The sequence below is a fragment of the Melospiza melodia genome, chromosome W, assembly GCF_035770615.1.
Source record: "Melospiza melodia melodia isolate bMelMel2 chromosome W, bMelMel2.pri, whole genome shotgun sequence".
NCBI classification, from domain to species: domain Eukaryota; kingdom Metazoa; phylum Chordata; class Aves; order Passeriformes; family Passerellidae; genus Melospiza; species Melospiza melodia.
In genome coordinates, this window is record NC_086225.1 from 20,264,099 (window position 1) to 20,291,016 (window position 26,918).

Genomic DNA, 26,918 nt, shown 5'->3' on the forward strand with positions numbered 1-26,918 from the left:
GTTGTTTACAGATGGGTGTCTTCTTAATTAGCCAATCATGTGAAATGTGTTGATTAAATGACCAATCAGGTCTACCTGTAGCAAACTAGAGTATAAAAAGGAATGGGTTCCTAATAAAATTATTATTAGCCTTCTGAAAATGCATGGAGTGCGTCACTCTTTATCCATGTCATTTTTGACTCAACGGTGATAGGCAGGGTTGCTGGTGGCAGGGGCCACGGGCAGAGACAAATTAATGTAGACAGTGTCCAGTGGTGCAATAGAGCTCCAACACTGCAGGCTCGCCTGCCCGCAGCAACTTGGACAAGCCAAGTGGGAAAGCCCAGTGCTCACTGCCCCAGCAGGGGTGGCAGCGGTGCCAGGTGCAGTTTGTGCGGTGCTGCCAAAAAAATCAGGGGCTCTTGGAGGGGGCGGAGGGCCGCCAGCTGCCACTAGGATGGCTTTCGCTGAGTGCAGGGCGCCTGGCAGGGTGGGCCCAGTTGCTTGGGGCGTCCAGGCCAGGTGCCGCACGGGCCCGTATGGGCAGTAGCGGACTGGAGGGGGGTCAGGAGTTGTCTCCGTTATGCGGGGGTCTCAGGAGCCCATGTGGGTGGCCTTCAACAGTTGCTCCAAACTGAGAAGCACCAGACAGTCGAAACATAGCAGCAAAAAGAGCAGATCTCTGCCCGCTCTCCGTGTGTGCATGCCAGTGCATGCCCTCCCTACCTCCCTACCCTGTGTCCTGGGACAAAAGAGCCATCCATCTTGCAGTCCCAAGAGTGCTAGGAACACAGGTTCCTGAGGGGACTGTGAGAAGAGTCTCTGGACAGCCAGGCTGGGCCAGCCCTGTCCTCTAGTGTCTTTGTCACAGCCATGTGCTGTCTGTGTCAGAAGTGGGATAAGACAGGGCTTTGGGAAAAGTTGCCTGTGATTCGCTATTCCAGTACAGAGGGAAGGCAGCTCTGCCTGCCTGCACGGAGCCAGCATAGCTCAGCTTCCTGCAGTCCTGTTGAACCAGCTTTTATGTTCCTTAACAACCCCCAGAGATGTTTTATAGCTGTTGTCCTGTTTGTGATTCAGTCATGTACCTGCTTGAGAAAACCACAGCTCAAAATAAAGCCTGAGCCCTGACTATCCTTAGAGGGAGGGGATGTCTTTCCAAGCAGGACATCTGCAATTTGCAGTTGTAGCTAATACAGAGCTAGTGAATGGCTCCTTTCCAAATCCCAAGATTTTGCTGCATCCAGTTCTTGCTCTCCAAGGCACAAAGGAACCCTGCCCAATCATATCTGTCTATGATAGTGCTGGGAAGTCTCTCCCCTCTGTGCTAATGCCTTCACACAGAACCACAGAATGGTATGGGTTAGAAGGGGCCTTGAAGCTTATCTTGTTCCACCTCCTGCCATGGGCACTCTGCCATGGGCAGGGATGCCTTCCTCTATCTCAGGGTGCTCCAAGCCCTGACCTACCTGACCTTTAATAATTCCAGGGATGAAGGAGCTAAAACCTCCCTGGGCAACATCTGCTCAGTGTTTTTCTAGAGGTCTCTGTTTGCCTGGGGGGACCCTCCCCTGAGGGCTGCCACAATGATCTGCCTCAGTGCAGCACACATGCTCCTGAGCTCTGACCGGACCCCATCTGTACTAAGAGAACTGGTCCTGTTGTGGGCCGACAGCTAAAGGCCATACAGGAGCACACAGGCTTAGCTACCAGAATATTTGCAGCTCATAGAAATATTGACTCCAATTCTAAACGCTGACTGAAGCTGATAAATCCTAGCCCTGTTTTTAGTCCTAACATTATCATTACAATATTTAGCTGCTACTTCCTCTTTAGCACCTGAGATTAACAAGCAACAGCTAGTCCCTCCTGGGCAGTCAGGGAGCTGGCTAGAACCCCCAAACTCTGCCCTACTGCTCCACCTTATCTTCCTCACTTTTCAGCATAACCAGAGAGCACAGACACACCTGAGTGTCTCTGAGCAATGCCCTGACCCTGCTGTAGGGAGGGTAGAGGAGCAGAGCTGAGTACAGCCAACCTCTGAGTTCTTCCTTTCTTCAATTGCTTTCATTCTTTCTCCACTTGTTTTTGTTCTTTCTCCTTCGAGCTAATCAAGAAGGTGAGCCTTACTGAAATGACCTGTAGTTTGCTATTAAAGAGTCCCCAAGGGGAAAAGGAGGATCCTCTCCTCTCTTGTCTTGCCCTCCTCTGGGTTACTAAACCTCTAGGCTTTTCTTTTTCCTTAGTCTTCAAACTTTTCATCTCGTAGTTGCCAAAGAGAAGAGCTTAAGTGTCAAAAGCTTAGACACAGATACCTTTCTCTCCTTCAGTCTGAGATGACAGGCCTGTCTGCTCCCACCCCAAAGGCACAGAAGGTGCTCTTTAAACTGAACCACAGTGTCACACCTACACTCTCCTCTTCTATCCCCATCCTTGCTATCACATGAGAGACCCAAAGGGGTGTCAAAGCCAGGAGAGCTCTGACAGAGTGCTGTACATGTGTGTACTATTGTGAACAGCTCTGTGTGAACATGTGTTTTTCTAGTGTGCCCAGATGTGAGTGTACACATCCTGCTTTACGCAGTGTGCGCGTATACTAGTGTGCACAGCACTATTCACATAGATACACTGAAGTGTACACGTGATGTGTACACTGCTGTTTACACGCGTGTTAAATCACACACTCTCAAGTGTGAGTGGGTCTGTACACAACTCTATGCTTGTGAGTAGGCACAAGTTCTTCTAGTGTGAGCATAGCTCTGTGTGATACATGCGTATATTAATATGTATAACACTGCACACATTGGTGTGCTCAAAACTCTACATGCAAACAAGTCCTATGCATGTAGACACGTGTGTATCAGTAGAGACTGTACTTGAGTGTCTGTGTAGCACATGTGTGCTGGTGTAGCAAGTTAAGTGTACACAAATGTGTGCTGCTAACAAGTATGGTAGTGTGGAGACCCTGGGGGGCATCCCCTAGGCTAGGGAGACACAAGAAGTTTCCCTCAAAAAGCTGTTAAGACCCCATTGGCTCCTTCCCCTGTTCCTATGTCCCTGAGCCACTCCCTCCCTATTCCCTGATTAGCCCTTTTCTTTGTACTGCCCCGAGACCAGGTTCACCCCTGGGTCCCTTGACAGAGAGAAATCCAGAGTGTCCCCATGAGTGTGCTTGGGACCCTTAACATCTTACTGAGCAGCTAAATTGAACATCTGTGGATATTATGAAAAGGCCTTTTGTCACCATGATATTTTATGAAAAATCCCTTCACCAGGATTTCTTCTCCTGGGAAGCTGCGAAGCTTCAGCTTCTCCCTGTTTTGCTGCTTTGAAATGCGATTTGGAGAATTGTTTACCCAGCATGTGAATTGTTTTTAATTAATGACCAATCACAGCCAGCTGTGTCGGACTCTCTGAGTCTGTCACAGGTTTTTATTATCATTCTTTTCTAGCCTTCTGTCTGTATCCTTTCTCTTTCTTTAGTATAGTTTTAGTATAGCATTTTAAATATCATATAATATCATAAAATAATAAATCAGCCTTCTGAGAACTTGGAGTCAAATTCTTATCTCTCACCTCATCCTGGGGACCCTCACAGCACAACACCCTTTTTACTTCCTTACCCTGCACTTTACTAGCAGCTGTTCAGGCTGTAATACCATAGTGCACAAGAACCCTGTACAAGTGAGCAAGTATGTGTGTGTATGTATACTAACTCTGCACATGTTCCCCGGTACATACAGGAGCTGGGCATGCCCAGAGAGAGACATAGCTCTAGATACACAGCTCCATGTATCTGACTGCTGTCACACCTAGAAAAGCAGATGGGTGTATAAATATGTATTTGTGTGTGTGTCACTACCTTGCTCTGCTAGCTGAAGTAGCCCCTGGCTCTCTGTGTACACTCTGTTCTTGTAAAGAGAAAAATTTGCCTATATGTTTAAGTTTGCAAAAAAATTTATGTAAGGTTGTGTATAGTGATTTCCATTAAATTTAAGAATGTTTAAGTTACCATTAAATCCCTAAAAGCAGAAATATCTGTAATTGCTGTAATTCACTGCTGTTCTAACCCACATTCCCTAGGAACTGCTTCCGTCAAAACAAGATACTAGGCTGACGAAGTGAAGGGAGACGACCATCCAATTGATGAGCATCGAACTCCGATTTATTGATCCAACTTATACACTTTTATAGTAGTGTTAATTAAGCTTATACATATTACAAAACCCGAGCTCATCATTGGTTGCAGATTACACACTAACCCCTCCTTTGTTGCCGATACCTGTGGTTTTCTTGTTGAGCTAACACTTGTTTTTCTCATCCTGTTATTGACTTGTTATTTATCATTCTCAAGGCCTCCATGTTTTCCACCATGCCTTTCTCACCACTTCCTCAAGGACGTGGTGTTTACTGTTGTTAAGGGAAAAGCCTGAGAACTTGCTGCTTACAGCTGCCTTTTATTTTTTAACCAGCTGCATATGTTCATGGCCTCTTTCTATAAGCCATGTTTGAACAAAGCTCTCCACACTAGGCCAAGTGCTAAACCTCTCTGTGATTGTAATGCTTCCTAAGCCGTGCAGTTCCCTTGTGTCAGCAGTAGTAAGTTCAAATAATGAAACAAATGAAGCAGTGCTATGTACATTGTCGTTAGTTTAACCACTCAGTGGGGAAACCCCTCAGTGGGGAAGTCCCTTTCAAATACTGCTAACCTGTGAATTGGCTGTGTGAACCACAGAGCAGGAGTAGACTCATGTAAACAGAATTCAAAGCCCACTGAAAGAACCCAAAGAATGGACCATGATAACATCCAGACCGAGTGAGAAATAACTGAAGAAGCTTGAAGATGTCCAAAAAGTAGAATCGAGCTTTCACTAGTGTCATGGTTTGGGCCTGGCACAATGCCAGTGCCCCCATGAGAATACCCTCTCCCTGGTGTCTGCTGTGAGATGTGACCAGGAATAAGCAAAGCAGGGTCCTGCTTAGAAATAAAGAAAACTTTATTAACTAAACTACAAGAAAAGAAGAAAAAAAACCATAAGGGAAAAGTTAAAACCTTACAGAAGCATTTTCCTCCTCCCCCCCCCCCCACCAAATTTCCCAATGCAATACATTCCCCCACATCACCAACTCTCAGTCCGGCACCACCCTTTAGAATACTCAATCCTCAGTTCATGAAGAGGAGTCCTTCTTGCACCATAGGCTTCCCCTGGAAACACGTTGAAACCTCGTGTGTTTCCATGTCACTCAGAACTGCCCAGAAAGTCCTTTGCCATCGTGACACCTTCCTTCCATGCCCAGTGCTCTCACCATTGTGTATGGACCAGAGCTGCTTCTAGGGTTGTCTTTCAAGGATGCCTTGTCTCACTCCAAAAAAGGCAGTCTCTCCTTCGGGACATCTGTCCACCCCAAATTTTTTCACCCCCTGGGGCTGAGGGGTACCCACACTGAACCCTCCTGGTTCTGAGGCACTGCCTCCCCCCAAATGCAGTCCCTGTGTCACAGGAAAAAAAACTGGTTCAGTCTATGGCCACACGAGAAAAGTCCAGCCAAATGGCCACTCCTTCGTCTCTCCCCCCACTCAAGAGTCTTCTCCACTTCCCTCGTGGCCTATCCCTTCTTATCTCATCTCTTATCTCTCTCCTCATTCAGCTCCAGGAGGAGCAGCATTTACAAGGTCTCAATCATGCAAGAAAAGGGTTAAAAATTTCAGTCTCTGTCTGTCCCAGAGCTCTGGAACTCCCACGCTGCCCTGCCAGGCACCTTCTCGCCGCACTCCCCCCCCCTTCTCCTCCTGGGCCAGCCGCTATCAAATTCAGATGCCGGCTCTCCCTCTCTCTCTCCTGGGGGAGGGGGGGGGATGGCTTCCCGATGTCTCTTGGTGCTCCTCCACCCTTCCATCCTCAAGGGCCTCCTCACCTCCCATCTCTGTCCAGGCCCAGCCCTACCGCAGGCTGCCCCTCCCCCTGCCCAGCAGCAGCAGCTGGACGGGGGAGGGAGATCCGACCTCTTTCCCAATGAAGTCCGAGGAGAGGTTCCTGGGGGCGCAGCTCTGGTTTTTAACCCCTGTGTTTTCTCAGAGGCGGATCTAATCTTCAGTAGTCAAACCAAGTGCCAATCTTAAAATCTGAGCATCCATTGGTGGTTTGGTGGTAGTGACCACAGCATCTCAGAAATCTCATTTCTGTTTAAACCACCACATGATGTCCAAAAAGTAGAATCGAGCTTTCACCAGCCAGCTTAAAGATTGTTTCAACTAACACTTTAGGCAAGGAGTTTGAACTGTATAATTTATTGATGTAATCATCCTTTTTTAATAGATAAGAATTACAAGCATCTATTGAGGGAAGGTACACAAGGAACCGTAAGAAGTATTGAGACAGTTTCCTTAAGAACCAACAAATAATGTAAAAAAATAGAGAGCAAGACCGTGTTGGCCCATGTGTTTGCACCGAGAAGATTATACCCCTGCTGTGGGTGGCAACCCTGTAGGCATGGTAAGGTGGGAACAAGAGAGCCATACCAGACCTCTATCATTCCTCAGTTGTCTCTTAACACAACAGAGACCAAAGGGCAAGACCAAATTAGCCTCTGTAATCCCATTTTGTCCATTTCCAAATAAAATTTTTTCCTGTTCCCCCTGTCCTCGCCCACATCAGCAGATGCTAGTAAAAATTATTTTTATTTCTTTTTTGAGAAATAAGAGTAAATTATCCAAATCAAAAATAAGAGTTAATTGCTCAAACCAAATGACTCCTAAAAAAGGAAAAGGGGGGTTTGTTATAGATAAGTAATGTAATATTTGGGTCTCACAATTAAGAAATAGATATTATGTAGATGTATAGTAATGTTATTGTAATATATCTTCCCATAGTCCTCCTACCCCCCCTTGTAATAGCCTTAGTAGTCAAGACATTTAGAGGAGGCTGGCTTGTTACCAGGAGGCGCAGCATAACATCTGACCTCCAATCAAGATGTAAGAAAGTAATCTCCACCAATGGACGGCAGAGAAAGAATTGACTGACAAAACTTTAGGAGGGGCTAAGGATATAAAAGGCAGAGCATCCATTTTGTAGATGAGCATGTGGCTGATAGTCACGGGGAATCCCAGCGCTGAAAAACCTTTTCCTTATTCAGTCTTTTGTTGTAAATTTTTTTAAGGTTTAATAGACCTTTGAAATTTTAAAAGTGAACAGTCATTTTTCACACCTAGGTCACCTAGGACAGTTGTGCTTATCTCCAGGAACTACAACAAGCATGTTTGTCCTTGAGAAGTGCTGCCCTACTACGATATGGCCCCTTTCTCCAGCCACATCTTGTTCTTTCTCTCAGCATGTTATTACTAGCAATCTTTGATTGGCTCCACAGCCATTCAGCTATTGGTGTTTGTGACATACACATTAGCCCTTATCTTCTGGGATTCTACACCACCCTGTCTCTCAAACATTCATATGGGCTTGGTGATCCATTGAAAAGGGAAAATAAGAGAAAGAGAGGGAGAGAGACAAATGCATTCTATAAGCTATCTCTAAACTTTGCAGATAATCTCACTATAATTTTACATGCCTTAACATACAACCTAATTTCAAACATGAAAAGCAGAAAGGTTAGTTTAAAATAACAATCACAGGATGCAATATCTTTTTAAAAATTCCCATTACTGTTGGTGACTGTAGGAGACTAGAGACAGCCATATGTTTTTCTCCCTACCATTTAGGGATTCTGAGATTAGACAGTTTTGAAATGGAAAGCCCAACACTTGTTTATAGAGGCATGTGGTAGAGAAATTGAACACCCTGAAATTAATATGTCCTTAGAAATAAATGACACTTATTTTGCATATTATGATTCAGTCAAGGACTTTTAGGGCCAGAGTCTGCAGTGCTTTTTACCCTGAAATGGACTTCACCTTGCCTACAGAGGAGGTTGGAATGGATCAAGCTTTTGTTATAGAGAACAGGACCTCCTTATCAGGGAATTTTTGAGTTCCAGCTGCAGGGGGCTGTAGCATTCCTTGTGAGGATTTTCCTTTTGACTATATGTTTAACCTCCTGAGGCAACCCGACTATTATGAAACAAAGTTTTCACTGAATGTCAGTCTCCCATGGTGTATAACACTCCCAAATGGTACAGGAGTTGGGTCAAAGGATCTTAACAATTTTATGTGGCTGTGGTCTAGACAAAGCCTGCAACTGAAACCTCTAAAGCACACTGACATTTTCCCTTATCCTGGGCATTCGAATCTCTTATGTTGTAATAAGATAATTGACTGGAATATGTGTCCTAGGGATCCTCCTGGAACCTGATTGCTGGAAGGGATACAGGTGTTAATCAGGGATATGTGTAATTTTTTGGGTTATCCTTCTGGTTTCTGGAATTGAGATTTTTGGTGTAATAGTACAGTCAATAGAGTAGCATCTTGGCGACTACAGAATGGTATAATTAAGATGGCACCGTATTGGAGAATGCAAGCACAATACTGTGATGTGCCAAATATCCATTTCCCTTTAACCAACTGTGACAGGACCTTTCACCACTGAAACTTTTCTGCATCCCCCACTGTCAGCGATGAAGAGAGATGGGGAAGACTGATAGGTGATCAGAATCGGAATTTATTGTGGACTACAAATGCTTATATACTGTTTTAGGAAGACTATTACTGCACCTGAGTGGGTCGCAGCTGGTGAGAGAGAGACGGTGAATCTTGTTTCTTGAGTCAGAAGGCTTGATTTATTAAGATATTATATAGAATACATTATAACTATGCTAAATAGAATATAGAGAGAGCTTTGCAGAGCAGCTAGGCTAGCTAGGAATAGATAGAAAGAATCTATAACAAAGTTGTGGCCAAGGACTCAGTCCCTAGCTTACACTTTGTGATTGGCCCCTAATTATAAACATGGGAACATGAACCTATCACCAATCAAAATAGGTGCCCCTGTTGCATTCCCCAGCAGCTGATAATAATTGTTTGTGTTCTCTTCTGAGGCCTCAGCCTTCCAGAAGACACAGAAATCTGAAAGAAAGGATTTCTGTGAAAAAATGTCCGCGACAAGGAAGACTAGTAATGTTTATTACAATGATTAGGTTAAAATCACATACACAAACTTAGGCATATTGCAACATCTCCTGCTTGCAGAGTTTAATGACATTTTCTTTTTCTGGTAAACCTGTCTGATTTAATCTTCTTGCAATCTTGATTTAATTCTCAAACTTCTGTTTGCTTTTGCCAAGGCATTTTGTTTATCAAATCTCTTACACTGGCATTGCGCCAGCGTCAAACCATGACAGCTAATAAGGTCCAAAGTTGTGAAAAATGCATAATTTATGATTGCCTTTTTGCAAATATTAAAATGAATATTATATGTGTTATATTTGCTTCAGCATTTTTACACTTGAATGCACCTAAACATAAGGAGTTTGTTCAAGGTATACCTGTAGAAAAATTCTTTTGAATTCAGTGCTTGCTTTTTTACATCTACTACATCTAAGCAAGGCCCAAAGAATACAAAAAGCACACTTATTACATCTTACTTATACAATCGCTTTAACACATCTTCAACATTTTCAAATTTTTCAAAATACAATTTCAGAGTTTGATGTTCCACCGACTGAGTTATCTGGGCTTCTGATGTTTAAAGTCTATGTTAATACAGGTGATTTTAAGGCAGCATAATGGATGCTAAGCCAAATTGGCCGAAATTTGGCTCAACACATTGACCACGCTGATTTCTCTTTCACAGTCTCTGCCAGGAAGAACAAAAAGTCTTTTTAACTTAGGTGGAGGAGCGTCTTGATAGTAATGCTCCTTGGTGTTACTTATTTATCATCACTGGTCTCTTCACTGCTTTGTGCACTGGAAAAGCTAGGCTCGCGTGTTGTCTCTGCCCCTGAGCGCCGGCCAGCCGCACCGGGCCTTGAGCACTGGAGACACTGTCCGTGGAGGCGCCAGCTGGGCCGTGCAGCTATACTTGCAGTCTGTTAAGGTACAGTCTATTTAGGTTGCTAAGTCGAAACTAAGGCCCTTGCCGGCGCGGGGCGGAGGGAGAAGCGCTCGCGCTGGAAAAGCGCTCCAGTCCGTGCTCCGCTTGGGTCGGAGTGGGGCGTCCCCCCCCGCGCTGGGCTTCCTGTTTCGGGAGACACGGCGGCCGGGTCACTCCCCCCGTGGTGGAGCTCTGCTCCCCCCACCACTGCTGCCTCAGGCGAGCCACCCGTGCCTGCCACGGCTTGGAGCCGCCGCTGCCACCTCAAGCGAGCCGCTCGCTGCGGCTGCTCACCATGGCGCAGCCCCCATGCTGAGTTCAGAGTGGCACAGCCCCGCAGGCGCCCCGAGCCGCGGCTGCTGCCGCCATCACAGCAGGGTCGCTGATTTATTGTGCGTGTACTTGCAGCGCCAGCACCACAACGCACAGTTTTGCAAGTCTATATGCAGCAATCTCGGGAATTCTCTTCCCAAGTTGACAATCTATAGTCCCCGCTTTTCTAAAAAGCATTTAAAAGGATTATATGCCGCTTGTCTCTGTATTACCTTTTAACCTGATATTCAGCCCGCTGCAGCCTTTCCAGGACGTCGGCGGCATTCAGTCAGCTGGACTCTCCTATGAGGTCGCCAGGGCACCAAATCTCGCCCTTTCGCCTTTCTCCAGGTCTCCTATATAGAGTCGCCTGAGGCAGGGCCCGCTTTTTGTGTCTCCAGGGCTGCGTTGGGACTGACACCAAAATACTGCACCGGACCGTGGCTCGGAAGCTAAAATCAGCCGTAGGGCATCGTCTCCTGTTCGGGTGGCCATTTGTTGCAGAAATGAGCCATTTGTCGCGTGCAGGGAAAACTCGGGGCTCAATATGAGTCATCAGCAAGTTCTGTTTATTGAAGAGAGCATCTGACACTTATACAGAAAGTAATAAGCTCATGAATATTCTGTAATTTACACCGTCCATTGGCCACACCACAACACCAGCTCTTCTCCATTCCTCACTATTGAAGGGAGACGACCATCCGATTGATGAGCATCGACTCCGATTTATTGATCCAATCAGTCACTTTTTATAACAGTGTTAATTAAGTTCATGCATATTGCAAAATCCGAGCTCACGATAGGCTACAGCGAAAACTCTAACCCCTCCTTTTGTTTACAATACCTGTGGTTTGTTTATTGAAACCAAGATTTGTGTTCTCACCATGATATGAAAAGTTCTCAAAACCTTCATATCTGTTCCCAGAGCAGCCAAGGACAGAATGTTTACCTGTTATGAGAAGACTGTCTGAGAATCCTGCTGTTTATAAAAAATGTGCCTGAGAACCTAATTATTTACAGAAAAAGACTTGGGAACTGCTGCTTTATGGCTGCTTTTTACTTTTCCATCATCTGTATATTTTCATGGCCTCTTTCTTTAAGCCATGTTTGAACCAAGCTCTCCACACTTCCCCCATTTCTTTCTTTTTGAGCAAGGAGGTTAGTTTGCCAATTTTTCTCTATCATCCTACCAACCATATTTTGGATACAACTACAAAGACAAGGTAAAATAAGTAAAAGCACTAGAAGCACACCTAATATCCCAATAGCATACATCACAAGGTTTCTTAACCATGGTCCCAATCCTAAACTTTTAAGCCACTCATCAATTCCCAATCCTTCTTCTTCCTTGAGATTGTGAAGCCCTTGCTGTAGCTCTTTTATCTTAGCATGAATAGATACAGAATTATCAGATAAATTCATGCAACACATCCCTTCAAACTCTTCACACCCATGGCCTTGTGCTAGAAGCAGAAAGTCTATAGCAGCTCTATTTTGTAAAACAGCGTGATTAACACTTTGTACATCTCCAGTTAAAATATCTAATATCTGTGACTTTTTATTTAATTCACCCTTAGCCCAGCACCCTATTTGTTTTGCTAAGTTCATCGCTTTGTTTGCAGCACCTCCTGGCAGGATAGTTGAAACCACCACTTGTTTCAGCTTACTCCAGAACCATGGATCTCCTATTTGACTACAGTCTAAGTTATGCAAGCAATGCCTCTGCCTGCTTGTATTACGACTTAGTTGCATTAATACAGATATATTGGGGTAGAATAATGATAACTTGCCTAAGTAACAAGGTCCACCCTGCGGCTGGGCTGGTATGCCATTCCAGGCTCTATCTCCGCAAATTAGAAATATCGCTGTGGGTAATTTCTTAGATGTCATGATACTAGAGCCTTTACATTGGTTATAAAGTTGCTTGGACACCATGTCCAGACTTAGGGATGAATCTAGAGTAGCCCATGTCCGTCTATGCTGATTCACTTTTTGCAGACTTAAGGAATTAAAGCCGAACCATCTGCCATTTGAAGTGCTGGTCATACTAGTGTTTGCACTTCCAAAAAGATCTAACTCCTCAGGAGGGGAGTGCAAAGGAGTATTAAGTGATTGAATTAGTAAGCATTGGCGGTAGCCGTCACTCTGACTGGCAGTATATCCTCTTTGTGAGGGCAATTTAATATTCGTCATATTGTGCATTCATAAAGTGCAGTTATTAATAAGACTGCAAAATTCTTGAGGAGACCATACTGGAAGTCCTACCAAATACGTTCAAAATGGGTTAGTAACTCCTCCAAGGCTGAGACAAAGCGATGACTGGTTAATCTGTCTAGCAAGTGTTATCCATACATTTTCTCTAGGTTGATTAAAGTGTGTTACCCCTAATTCTTCAGCCACCACTACACCAAGTAATATAACAAAAACAAACCTCATTTTTCTGTTCTTACTTTTACCTTCTTTTTCTTATCAGTTTTTACCTTACTGTTCCCGATACCTGAAGTCCACACCTTTGTAATCTCCTAATGCAGTGATCTAATGCCTTATTGGGATCTCCTCTTATAGGCCCTACAACGGAATGTTGTGTTAAGGGTACCAGTTTTCTACACCTTGCAGAGGCTATATATGATGCACTTTGAGCTTTAACTCTTTTCAAAATACACTGTACCTCCCACCGATAGTAGGCCAAGATTTTCTGCTTGTGAGATTCATAAAGATCTAAAGCTGAGGCAGTGTTTAGCCCTGTCTGACTCCATAGTGCCCACTCCCAATTATGTTCCCATGTATGTTTATAGTTACAGGGGCTACACCACAAATGCAAAAGCGACGACTGTTCCACCCACAAGGTCCTATCACAACCCCCACAACACAGTGCAACCCAAGCAGCACAATTCGGGCTGTGGCATTCAAGGCAGTACTCTCTTGCCGGTCCTCTTATGTGGAAAGATGATAATGATTCGACAATGTCAATCAGTTCCCTGGCCGTCCGGCAACGGCGTGTTACGGCCCTGTCGATCGCTTTCGAGTGTCCCTTCAGCTGTAGCAGTAGTGGTCACAGGATCAGGGGCAGTTTCTTCTCTAGACGGTCCTTGTCCTCTTCCGTGAGTTGGTCCACCAATCGCTGCATCAAGAACAGGTTTAGTCCACTTGGCAGGTACCCACAGTGCTCCTGTAGGGGTGGAAATACAAAGATATCCCCTTCCCCCGAACAGGACCTTAGCAGGATCCTTCCATAACCCTGTCTTGGGACCTCGGTATTTTACCCATATTTCCTTTTTCTGCTCAACAATCTCTTGTGGCTTATAGTGCAGTTCTGCCGGGGGTTGCCCTACATCTCTGAATACACACAAGTGATTAATCACAAATAGACTTTTTAATAATCTTGCCTGGGGGTCAGTTACTTCCTCATGCTTGGATAAATACTTTTTCAAGGTACCATGTGCCCTTTCGATGATAGCTTACCCTGTTGGGGAATTTGGGATACCTGTAACATGTTCAATTCCCCAACTTCTTAAGAATCTCCCTATCCTTTGACTGATATAGACAGAACCATTATCCGTTTTAATTCTTTTTGGTGTACCCATCACTGCAAAGCAACTGTACAAATGCCTTTCCACGTGTATAGCTCTTTCTCCTGTCTCAGCTGTTGCCCAAATATATTTGCTATAAGTATTGATAGACACATGTACGTATTTCAGCCTGCCAAAACTAGGGACGTGTGTAATGTCCATTTGCCATAATTAGTTTGTTTGCAGGCCTCGTGGGTTTACTCCTAGGCCTAAACCACTTCCCCCATTATGGTGACAACAAGTCGGGCAAGCCCCCACAATGGCTTTTGCTTCTGCAAGTGTTATCTTAAATTCTCTACTTAAGCCTTTTGCATTTTGGTGAAACATTGAGTGGGCTTCTCGTGCAAATTGGTGACTTGACAGAGGTGTGCTTTGGGTAATGGTGACCAATCTATCTGCCCTATCATTCCCTTCTCCTAAACCAACATCCCATTTGTGACTTCAAATATGAATTATGGCATAAGCATGCTCCCTGGATTTTGTAGCTCTCTTCAACTGCATTAATAGTTCATATAGTCTTTGATTTTGCACCTCTTTTATGGAAGCGTCTTCAATTCTTGCTACAACTCCTGCAACATACAAAGAGTCTGTAACAACATTCAAGGGTTCCTTAAGCTGTGCCATTGCCCATACCACTGATAACAGCTCCATGGTTTGTAAGCTGTCCACTGCTTCCGCTTGCAGAATGTGATGTTTCCATACTCCCTTTTCCTGCCAGGTTATTGCAGCAGTTCTTGACTTCCTGCCAGCATCTATAAATGCAGTAATGGCACCTGATATAGGGGAATTTTCTCACTTTGGACGAGTTATCCAGTCCCAGTCCCCTATCCACTGAATCAAAGCTGGTCAAAGCTGATCTGTTTCAATGGGGCAACATGCACCTAAGAGAGCTTCCTGCAGTTCTTCTGAATTACTCAAATACCAGTCCAAGGTATCCTTTTTCATTGGTATCCTGATGGCAGCTGGTTCTGCCCCAGCCGCCTGCAACATCCTTTCTCTGCCCTTCTTTATTAGATCTGCTAACATTTCAATTTTTTGAAAAAGAGTCTTAGTTTGCTGTAGCGGAGGAGAGATCCATTCTAATATCCGTGTTTCCCCCGTTTCTTGTTTACATTTCATAAGTGCTCCCAAAAGATATTGTGGGCCATTCCAAATGGTCAAATCTATGGGTAAGTCTGTATCCCTTCGATAAACATGCCCATGTGTAACACAGTCCACAATTTGCTGAATGACCCACTGTTGTTTGTCAGTAATACACACCGGATAAGTAGGGTCAGTTCCTTTTAACAGTGGGCGCAACTCATTTAGTAGTTCATTGGGTATCGCCACTATTGGTTTTAACCACTGCAAATCACCCAAAAGTTTTTGAGTATCATTTAAAGTGCTCATCTTTGTTTTTAATTGTAATTTCTGAGGTTTGACGGTTTGTTCTGTCATGGACCATCCCAGGTATTTCCATGGAGCAGTTGTTTGGATCTTCTCAGGAGCTATTACTAAAGAATATTGTGCCAGTGTGGTCCTTATTTTCTGGATTTGTTGTTGTGTAAAAGGCACAGGCTGAGCAAATAATACATCATCCATATAATGATATATCACTGTATTAGGCCATTGTTTCCTAAGTGGCTGCAATGCTGCATTAACATAAAGCTGACACAAGGTGGGGCTGTTGCACATCCTCTGCGGAAGCACGGTCCACTCAAATCTCTGATCAGGTGCTTCCTTATTGATCGCAGGTAATGTGAAAGCAAACCGTCGCATATCCTGTGGATGGAGGGCAATAGTAAAAAAGCAATCCTTTAGGTCAATGATTAGCAGAGGCCAATCCATTGGAATCATGGCAGGGTTAGGTAATCCAGGTTGTAATGAGCCCATAGGTTCCATCTGATCATTAACAGCACGCAAATCGTGGAGAAACCTGTATTTTCCAGACTTCTTCTTTATTACAAAAATTGGAGTATTCCAGGGGCTGGTAGATAAGCACAAGTGTCCCTGTTGAAATTGTTCTGAGACGAGCTGATGTGCGTGTTGAAGACTTTCCCCTTTCAAAGGCCATTGCTTAACCCATACCGGGGTGTCAACAATCCAGGTAATGGGAATTGGGAAAGTCCAAGCAATGGCTTTTACTCCAAAGGGTGTTCATTAGTCAAGACCACCCCTAGCTGGGCCATAATGTCTCGCCCTATAAGGCATTGAATGGTGGGTGGTAGCTGGACCACTGAAAAAATTGCTGTGAGCTGTTTTCCGTCTATATGAACTTGGAGGGGAGGCGAACGGCTAGCCAGGGTAAATCCTCCGACCCCGGATACTGCAGTGGCTACTGGCTGCAAAGGCCAGTGTTGAGGCCAGCAGTTAGGACTAATGATGCTGGAATCTGCTCCAGTATCCAGTAGGCCTGAGAATGACCTTTTTTGTCCTTTGAACTCTACTTCTACCCTTTTCTTGGGTCTTTCAGAAAGGTTTAGAGTCAACAAAGTAAGGCCTCCCGTAAAGCCAAAAGCACTTTCTCCCCTCTCTTGAACTTTTATCGGTTGTATTCCCTTAGTCATTTGTTCAAGTGGTACCAACTGAGCAATCCTTTGTCCCTTATTAATTTGAAGAGGGGGAAAGGGGGTGTATGCCATCACCATAATCTCTCCCATATAGTCCGCTTCAATAACGCCAGGCAAAACAAATAATCCCAACATAGATGCAGATGATCTTCCAAAGAGCAGAGCACCCACCGATTTATCCTGTATGATAATAGGTCCTTGGATCCCTGTCGGAATTTTTTGCGGGTGCGGAGTCATCGGTGTAACATCTACTGCGGCTGCCAGGTCCATGCCGAGGCTCCCTGCTGTGGAGGGTTGGAGGCAGGAGGGGGTGCTGTTGCTGCTGCAGCAGCGACTTGTGTCTGGGCGCGGCCACTGCTGCGAATCGCGCTCCTGGGGAAGTTTCCCGACTTCCATCTACAAGCGCCCATATTATGAGTGTCCAAACGGCATTTCTGGCACCAGAGTCCTACAGCCTGGCATTTCCAGCGCATGGGGCCCATGCCTCCGCATCAGTAGCATTTCATGCGGCCTCCTCTATTTGCTGGTGCCAATGCAGCTGACGCTTGGAGAGGTGCAAGAGCAGCTAACACCTGACTCTGAGAGGACTTTGCCTGTTCTTGCAAGCCTATTCCTAACTGTTTGATTGCATCTACCACAAAAGCCTGCTGTCCGGTAGGTATGAGGGCCATCCTCTCTAATGCCTCTTCTATAGTCCAATTGGCACCTAGGGTATTAAGTACGCTCCTAGTAGCAGAATTACAATTTTGAGGAGCGCACTCTTTGAGTAGGGCCCCACGCATATATTCGGGTACCCCAGCTCTTTCAATTGCAGAAGCAGCTTTATCAATAAAAGAGCCAAACGATTCTTCTCTGCCTTGTTTAATTCCCATATATACAGGTACCCCTCCTGGTTCTTTCACCCTTTCTATAGCGAGTCTAACTAACCTCATAGCCTCCCGGCACTTCTCCTGGCCCAGTAGAGCTTGTGCCTCAGTACGAAGAAAAGGTCCCAGGCCCATAAGCTCGTTAACAGTGATGCCATGGAGAGGGTCACCCGGCTGCCTCTGAACTGCCACACACTCATTAACAAGTGCTTGCCAATGAGCATTAAACAACAATTGCTGATGTTGGGTAAAAATCAATTTAGCTAATCCACGACAATCATTAATGAGAAGGAGGCTAGTATCAAAAATATAATCTAGCATTTGTTTGGCTGGCTCGCTTTTAACTCCAAACTGACTAACAGTAGCTTGTAGTTGAGACAACAATTTCCAATCAATAGCAGTAATAGTTGCCTGGATGCCGCCCCCGTCCTGCGGACTGAAGATAACCGGACAAGCCAGCTCACTAGCAACACTTATAAGCTCCTGATCTCCCTTTTCCATTGCATCTCTTGCCAAGGCAGCCCACGCGTCTCGTCTTTCCCTCGCAATAGTCGTCACTAGGTCGTTTTCCGCCCCAGGGATCAACTGATTGCTTTTTGGGAACTGACTATGCGGTTTTGGCCATGACTGCTGTGATACAGCAGATACGGGAGGCTCAGAAGCGCTCTGTGTAGCCTGTGGCGAAGCGGGTAATAAAGCACTCTGCGCAGCTTGGCTTGTTAAGGGGGGCGGCGAAGTGGGTAATAAACCGCTCTGTGTAGCCTGGCTTGTAGCCTGGCTTGCAGCTTGGCTTGTTGAGGGGGGCGGTGAGGCAGGTAATAAAACCGTCCTCATTGCGGGGCCCAGAGGAGTTCCCGACTCCTTATTGAATTCCCTATCTTGGTCGTAATCTTTATTACGATCATGAGCGGCAGTAGCCTGTTGATCAGCCTTTTTTTCAGCCTGAAACTGCAATAATTCGTGGCTAATGACACGCCATAATTTACCCAACTTCTTGGCAGTTTTATCATCTTCTAAAGTAGCCTGCCATAATATATCACTGAATTTACGCCACTCCGATAACTGAAGAACCGTGTGGGGGTTAAGGAAAATTCCTTTTTCATAACCATAAGCTAAAAGTGCCGGTAATTCTTTCTGTAAATCTATCCCCTTAATCTGCCTCTTCTGCAAGAAAGCAATAAAAAGATGATATGCGGCTTGCTTTTCCATACCTATAAATCGAAAGCGCGCTTTTTGCAGCTCCTCAAGGTCGCGGCCGCACGTTTCGGCCAGGCTCGTCTTTACGATCACCCAGAGCACGGCGCTTCTCGGCGTCTTTTTCTCTGCTTTTTTTTTTTTTCTTCGCACTTCTGCTGTCCCGGCTGCTACTTTGGAACTCGACACGTTTCTTCACTTCCCATGGTGTCGCAGTATCACATCGGAGAGGTCACCATTTATTGAAGTGAAGGGAGACGACCATCCGATTGATGAGCATCAACTCCTATTTATTGATCCAATCAGTCACTTTTTATAACAGTGTTAATTAAGTTCATGCATATTGCAAATTCCAAGCTCACGATAGGCTACAGAGAAAACTCTAACCCCTCCTTTTGTTTACAATACCTGTGGTTTGTTTATTGAAACCAAGATTTGTGTTCTCACCATGATATGAAAAGTTCTCAAAACCTTCATATCTGTTCCCAGAGCAGCCAAGGACAGAATGTTTACCTGTTATGAGAAGACTGTCTGAGAATCCTGCTGTTTATAAAAAATGTGCCTGAGAACCTAAATATTTACAGAAAAAGACTTGGGAACTGCTGCTTTATGGCTGCTTTTTACTTTTCCATCATCTGTATATTTTCATGGCCTCTTTCTTTAACCCATGTTTGAACCAAGCTCTCCACACCTCAGGGGTTACATCTCTCTTTTCTCATGTCTCTTTCATTATTTGTTATCATACTACAGCTAGGCCCAAGGACACGCTATCTTGCAGGTGCGGGACTCAGAATTAGTCACGGCCTTGTACTGTTTTGCGGAGAAAAGAAGAAATCTCACAACTTTATATAAGTTATAAAGCTCGGTATGTTTATTTACCGCACCGGACGCATGCAGAGAAAATTCTCCTCAAAAGGCACGCGTGCCCCTGAAGATCTCAGGTCTCCTTTTATCCCCCTTCCAAATGCATATGCATACAGTTTCACAATAGGTTCATACATATTCGTTCCGCGTGACATTTAGCACCAGTTCTTCTTTATCAAAGGAATTCCTAGGTCGGGGGCAAATTGACCTCGTGGTCTTTTCTGTTTTTCTTTCTCTGTCTCCTTGCTGTCTTGGCATGCAAGTTTTTCCTTCAGCTTTGGCCTCACAGACTTTTCACCTCACCTAGACACTTCACCTAATTCAGAATGGATCTCTACTCTGTCTCATTCCCCCCTTTCCTAGGAAATAAGTAAATTATTTTACTTAATGAAAACCCTCATGACAATAAGTGTCTTTTAATGCTCCACCATGTACGTTTGATAAAGATGTTAATACAGCTATTCGTTGGTGTATTCTCCAGTCCCAGATTAACAATATAATAGATACTACTAAGCTTATCCCAACTAATATTAGTAAAACTACAATGGGGTGGCACAACTTATTAAAGATTCCATTTGCAGTTGGTGACCACCCAAAGATCACATCCCACCAGTGATGATCCATATTTTGTTTTATTCTTTGTAGAACTCTGGTTATCTCCTTTGTATCATGTTGGACAGTAATTAAGGTTTTCTTTCCACTTTCTTGGATTTCCTTTAAGAACTCCAATAGGCTTTGGTGATTAATTAATTGTTTTACTAATGTAGGGTTCATCCCAATAGGAGTAGGTGGTAGTCTGTGATACATCGTGTAGTTAGCTTTAATCAGCTGGTGGGATGTCACTGGGGCCAAGTACGAAAAATCACACCCGATAATCTTAACAAAATTACAAATACAGAAATTAGAATGATTTCTACTAGACAGAATAAAACCATTGCTATCAATTTTTACAGCAGCACAGGCAGCTCTCAGACATACACACCCTTTTCCAGTATATATGAGCACAGTTTTCTGGTCAGTGACTGGATGAATTTCAAAGTGACAAATACTCTGTTCAGTGTCCAAACACACATCCTGAGCATTAATAGTATTGCTTTCACAAATGAGTCCCATCTGTTCTCTAGTAATGCAGGATTCTAAGTTTACTGTCTGCCACTTTTCATTCATCTTTCATGCCCACACTCTATGTTCTGAAGGATAGAGTATTGTTTTTTCATGGTTTAATCCTAGGGCAACAATGGGATGGATAACATAAACAGTGGCATTATGTATGGTAAGCACAAAGGCAGTGGCCACATTAGAAACAGGATCATAGGTGAAATTCACCATAGTCCACCAGGATTGAAACTTCCTTTCAAAATCAATTGCATTATCCCACACAATTTTCTGAATTTCAGCTGGAAAATTACCTTCACCCCCTTCCTGTATGATCAGAGCTGCTGTTGCTTGCATCTATAACTGTGCTTGTATACAACTGAAAGCTAAAGACACATTATCTTGAACTGTACTAAGTGCTTCTACTATTAACTTGTGGCCTTGGTCCCTGGCCTTTTCATACTTCCTTACTTTGGCAGTACTTTTGAAATTTGTCATTAGCTAGTTCCTAATGCCAATAGAGATTACTATAAAGGCTGCTTCAATTTTTTTAGGCTACCTGCTGCAGTGGCCAGTCTATTCATCAGTATTTCTGAATCAATCCCATTTAAAACTCCTAATTCTGTCCCTAATATGCCAGTCAGATATTTGTTATGGGGAACAGGAACTGCTTTCTGTCCATGACCATCCCTGCCAGAGGGATGTGCTGGGCTCACACTGCAAATTCAGACACACTTCACAAGTGTATCTGACAGAGGTTTAGGTCATACTTGAGGCAGATGTTTGTTCTGAAATGTAGAGACCTCAGGGAATCTAACCTCTCCTTCCCCCTCCAAAGCACCTGATTTCCCAGATGTGTGGCAAGCAGGAATGTCTCTCCTGGTCTACAAAACATCACCCACCTTGCCCCTAGCTAAGATCAAGCTGTGGACTGTGTTAAGGGCAGGTCCAAGCCTCAAATAAATAATGAAGGGGAAATCTGAAAGAAGAGCCTAAATTCATTGCAGTGCCTCAGAAGAAACTGGGATAAGGTTTCTGCTACTTGAAACACTCAGCACAAAAGTGATGCTCAAAATCCTACAGCCTGCTGCTGAGCTCTGAGGGGGGGTCTCTCTCTACCTCTTTTAAGCAGAATCCAACTGCCTCAGACTGGGACAATCACTGATCCAAATCTCAGTAGGAAAAGGGATAGCTATAAATAAAGAAAATCACCTTCCTTGCTTGGGTTAATTCACCACCTGCAGTTCAGCACCATTTACCAGCCATTGCCTGGGTGTTTAGCCAACCAGCTTTGAAAATTACTTAAGGAAACTGATTTCTTGGTATTCCTGGTTTTAGGCACCAGGAGAGCTGGCTCCTTCCTTTCTTGTTCTGCTCCTGAGATATGCCTGTTTCTGTAACCATGTTGTCCAGCCCTCAAAAGAAGTTTTTCGGAAGGCTGGGCAGGCTGGTTGGATTTTTGAGATGTTAATTTGCATTATCAACTCTACACGTTTGAGAGACCATTCTGGGTTGAATAATAGCTGTTGTTAACTCGCATTCTTTACTACGTAGGGGCCTATTTCATACACTTTGGGTTCAAGTTTCGGTAGAGTCTGAACTAGTATGGGTTGTATAAGGCCCTCCTGTGGCAAAAGGTGCAGTGTCTGCTTTGAATTTAAATGAATGTCTGATAGCAACTCGAGCTCAAAGGCCGGTCACTTCTACAGGCTGTATCAAGGTGAAATTACACCAACAGTCTGATTCACTTAGGCTATCACAGACTTCCTGGTGTTCATATACACCAGGGGAGGTTCAGACACTAATTACATCTGCTCTCTCATAAGCTGTCCTATTCATGACCTGGCACCCTATTTTGATTTCTTCTCCTCTGATTCCTTGAAGTGTCCACAGTTCCTGTTCCTGCCATTCTTGCTCCTCATATACCTGATTCTCGTGGATTACTACAGTAGATATGTTTCAATCTTTTATCTCACAAGGTTTTCCCATGGATCCAGTATACCGATTAAATGCCAGGGACCAAGGCCATTCAGCATTGCGTTGGATAGAGGTACTCTCTAGTTCTAAAACTTCAGTTATAATTACATGCAAAACAATTCTGTACACTAAAGTATGAGCTACTCCAGACCGCAATATACTCATTTTGCCTAAGTTTTAGTCTCAGTTCATTGTCTCCTGGTGTCACTCCTCAAGGGGCTTCTGGGCCTTCTTCACCCGAGAGTGATGGATCCAGGCATTCTGCTCCTTGATTTTGATTGCAGTGAAGGTGGTGAGAAGTACTTGCAGTGGTCTCTCCCACTGTCGTTCCGAAGTCCTCTTTGTAAGAGACTTAACATATACATCATCCCCAGGCTATCTAACTCCCTGCTCCAGATGGCTACTAATCTGTTGCACTATTTTGGAAATGAAATGTCATTCTTTATCTGAGGATATTGTGGCTGGAACTCTGAAGCGTGGTATTATTTCTTGTAAAAATAATCTGGTCACCTCTTGAGCTTTGACATTTCTGGTGGGGAATGTTTCTGGCCACCCTGAAAATGTATCTATTAATACCAGTAAATACTGATACCCCCCTTTCCTTGGGAGTTCTGAAAAGTTGATTTGCCACTGCTGTACAGGCCCATGGCCTCTCCCAGTCTGACCAAGTTTCGGCCGGGAGATATTTTTGGGGTTAGTCTGGAGGCAAGGATCACATTGTCGGCTTACCTGAGTGATAGTGGCATATAAATTCCTGACAACGATACAACGATTGTTTCAATCAGATGTGTGTTCTAGAAAGCCTGTGGAAATTACTGCTTCAAAGTCAACACTTCATTTCAATGCACTCTGTATCACTGGCAGCCTTGGTCATTTCGAGAAAGGAGCCACACTCTATAAAAGGCTTTTAAGTAGTTAGGCCCTAGTGTGTTTTCTGGGGCCCTTCCTTCATTAGTAACCACGAAAATGGGAAGAGATTACTAGCTCTCTTTCAATGGTAGCCCACCCCTTGCAGTTGTACGTCTCTTTTGATTAGTATTATTGTATTATGGCTTACCTTCGAGGAAAATCTGTACCTCACCCTTTGCTGCTTTCTTTGCCTCTCCATCCGCCAGCTCATTTCATTCCTCCACTTTTAAGCTCACTTACTGGTGTGCCTTAATATGCTTTTTCAGGTAGCTGAACTGCTTCCAGCAGCTGGATTGTCTCTTCTTTGCCTGTGAGGTCAGCAGTCCCCTCTCCTTCCAGATGGCTCCATGTGCATGCACAACTCTGAATGCCTTTTGCTGTTTCTAAGGCATGGGTCAATGCATTTATCTCAGCTTTCTGTGCAGAGGTACCTGTTGGTAAGTGTCTAGACTGTATTACCTCTCTGCAGGTCGTCACTGTGTACTTAGCATGTCGCTTCCCATTGGCAACGTAGCTGCCCCCATCAGTGAACCAGGTCTCCGCATCGTCTAAAGGAGTGTCCTTTAGGTCTGGGCGGCTGGAGTAGGTAACTTCAATGGTCTCTAGGCAATAATTATGTACTGCTTCTCCTTGATTTCCGCTGAGAAAAGAAGCTGGGTTGACAATATTAGTCACCATGATCTCTACATCATCTTGCTCTACCATGATGGCCTGGTATTTCAGAAACATCTGTGGTGAAAACCAGTGGCCACCCTTTACTTCCAGTACTGTGGACACTGTGTGGGACACCAGCACAGTCATTTTTGTCCCAGGGTAAACTTGCATGCCTCTTGAATATTCAGCACAACTGCTGCTACAGCTCTGAGGCAACCTGGCCATCCTTTGGCTGTTGCATCTAGTTGCTTAGTGAAGTAAGCAACTACCCTCTGGTATGGACCCAAGTCTTGAGCCAATATTCCCAGGGCAATTCCTTGCGTGGAAAAATAGAAAGAATGCTTTACTTCCATCTGGAAGTTTCAGAGCTGGAGCCGACATGAGGGCACTCTCTAGCTGGCGAAAGGCCCGTGTGGTGTCTTTTGTCCACTGGAGATCTCTGTTTCCATTGGCAATAAGAGCATAGAGGGGTCTGACGAGCAGTCCATAATTATAAACCCACAGCTGGCACTACCCTGCCATGCCTAAGAATGTTCGGAGTTCTTTCGTTGTCTGGGGTTTCAGGGTTTGGCATAGGGCTTCCCTTCCTTAAAGTCTGCTGCTCAGCACTCACTTCTTACCCCAGGTAGATTACCTTCTGTTTCACTACCTGTGTCTTTTTCTTTGAGACTCTGCGTCCTTGGAGTCCTAGGAAATTCAAAAGGCTTACCGTCCAGGCTTCTCTTGCTTCCCTCGTCCGAGTGGCTACTAGAAGATCGTCCACGTACTGCAACAGCCTCCTTTCCTCTTGTGGAGCTTCCCGGGACTCTGGGTCTTTGCAAGCTGTTCTCCAATCGGAGTGGGGAATTTTGAAGCCTTCAGGCACATGGAATATGTGAGCTTGTGTTTGGATGCAAAAATTTTCTGGCTGGCTTCGTGGATAGGGAGGCAAAAGAAGGCATCTCTTAGGCCTAAAACAGTGAACCAGGTTAGCTCAGGTGTTAAACAAGTTAGTAAAGTATATGGATTTGCTACCACAGGGTACAAATTCTGTGTTATCTTATTAACAGTCCTTAATCCAGTACTATCAGTTATTGGGCTGATTCCTTCCTTATCTTACTTTTGAGGGTGCTACTCAACTCTCACTGGTTATGTTCTTTCCTTAAGCTTGATTACCATGGGGGGCATCTTTCATTCTCCCTGGTACAGCAGAGGCCCATACCCTTGAAAACACTTATTTACTTATTCTAATATCTCCTTACTAATGTCTGTAATTTCAGTGTCTGTAAATCTTAAGCCTAACCTCTTTATATCATTTGCCTCCAGAGTAACCTTTCTCATTTGAGAATGTTTAGCAAATTGAGCGAATTGTACAAAAGCTTCTAAGTACACATAGTACACGTGTTACTTTAAAGTTTGCACAAGTATGTCTTCTCAGACTGGCCAGTTGTTCAGTTGTTCCCCACACTACAACATAAACATTCTCCACAGGTACTAAAGCTTTATTTAAAACTGAATATATGGCCCTTGTGTCGACTAAAATTCTTCCCTTTTGGGGAGGTCATCTTTATCCTTCTTCCCTTACCTTGGGAGGAGCCTTTAACATATCATATGTACTCATTTTGCGAACTGTGATTGCTTTGCATTTCAGCATGATAATCTTTGCTTGATTTCATATTTTGCTATCTTATGCTGTATGCTGAAAAAACGTTTGATTTACTTTCTCTTTGCCTTGTTTTCCTTTTCAAGGGCCAAGACCAGAGGGCGGTCTGATCTCACAGTCTCTTTGCCATTCTGGGTGATTTCTTAAAACAAAAAGACATTTCAGCATACAAAATCTCTATCCCATTTATCTTCCTATTATAAAACAGTATTAACAGCAATGAAGTATTATAAATCTTTTTATTTTCTGAGCTGCTCCTACTGGCAGCCTTCTCCCAGTGAGCCCCTCCAAAAAGGGGCTAATTTAGGAGCCTCTTAACTCTGGTCAGTTCTCGTTATCTCTTTCTCCTTGCCCTTTCTCGCTTCCACCCAAACTTCTCTTTACAAAGCTTCAGAGTAGTTTCTCAGTTTTCCTCCTCCACACACAGATCCAGGTGGCAGGTATCAGATGTGATTCCCACACACAAGTCTTAAGATCTTAGGTTCTGAATCAGCTTGATCAGAAACCTTTAATTTACACCCGGGGCATGTGCCCTGACGCTTATTAGAACAGCAATACCAGCGTTTTCTCACAAACACCGCTCTGCAATAATACCTGCACATCCAGGTTTTGCCCACAGGTCATTCTCGTGTTCCCTGGAGAGATGGGGCGGCCAAAGCTGTCCCTGTGCTCAGGGGACAGCCACTGTCACCTCACGCAGCATGCCAGCCTCTTGATGTACCAAAGGCTCCCCGAAATTGCCCGCAAAGGCAGGCTATTCTGTTTGTTACAGAGAACTCTAAATCCCTACAGCAGGCCGTTCCCAGTCCAGACTTAATACAGTACCAGCTGAAGTCTCATAAATCTCATAAGTCTCATTCATCTCTTCTATCTAAACTCTGTTTTACAAAATATCAGTCTTTTCTAGTTCTCTTCTTGCACAATCTAATTAAGCACTGTATCTACTTACACTTGTTTTACTGCCTTGCAAAAAGGCTGTGCTTGTCACAGCTGAAACTCTGATATGCCCACAGACACAGACACACATGCAGCCCCCCCCCCCCCCTTTATCTCAAATTCACTAGAGCCAAGGCTTGAATTGCTGTGAGGGGGAGAATTCTTGAAATTCCTTTAACTCGCTTTATCGTAGTTAAGCATAAATCACCATACTATAGTTCTCCTATGTAAAATGCTACTCTTGTTGCAAACAAAATCTTAAAATCTCCACAAACACTATTATACAATCTGAGAATCAAATTACCACAATGCAGTGGAAGAAAATCACCACACAAAATCACTGGGAAAGGAGCATATTTCTCAAAGTGCTCACTTTTCTCAACACAACACAG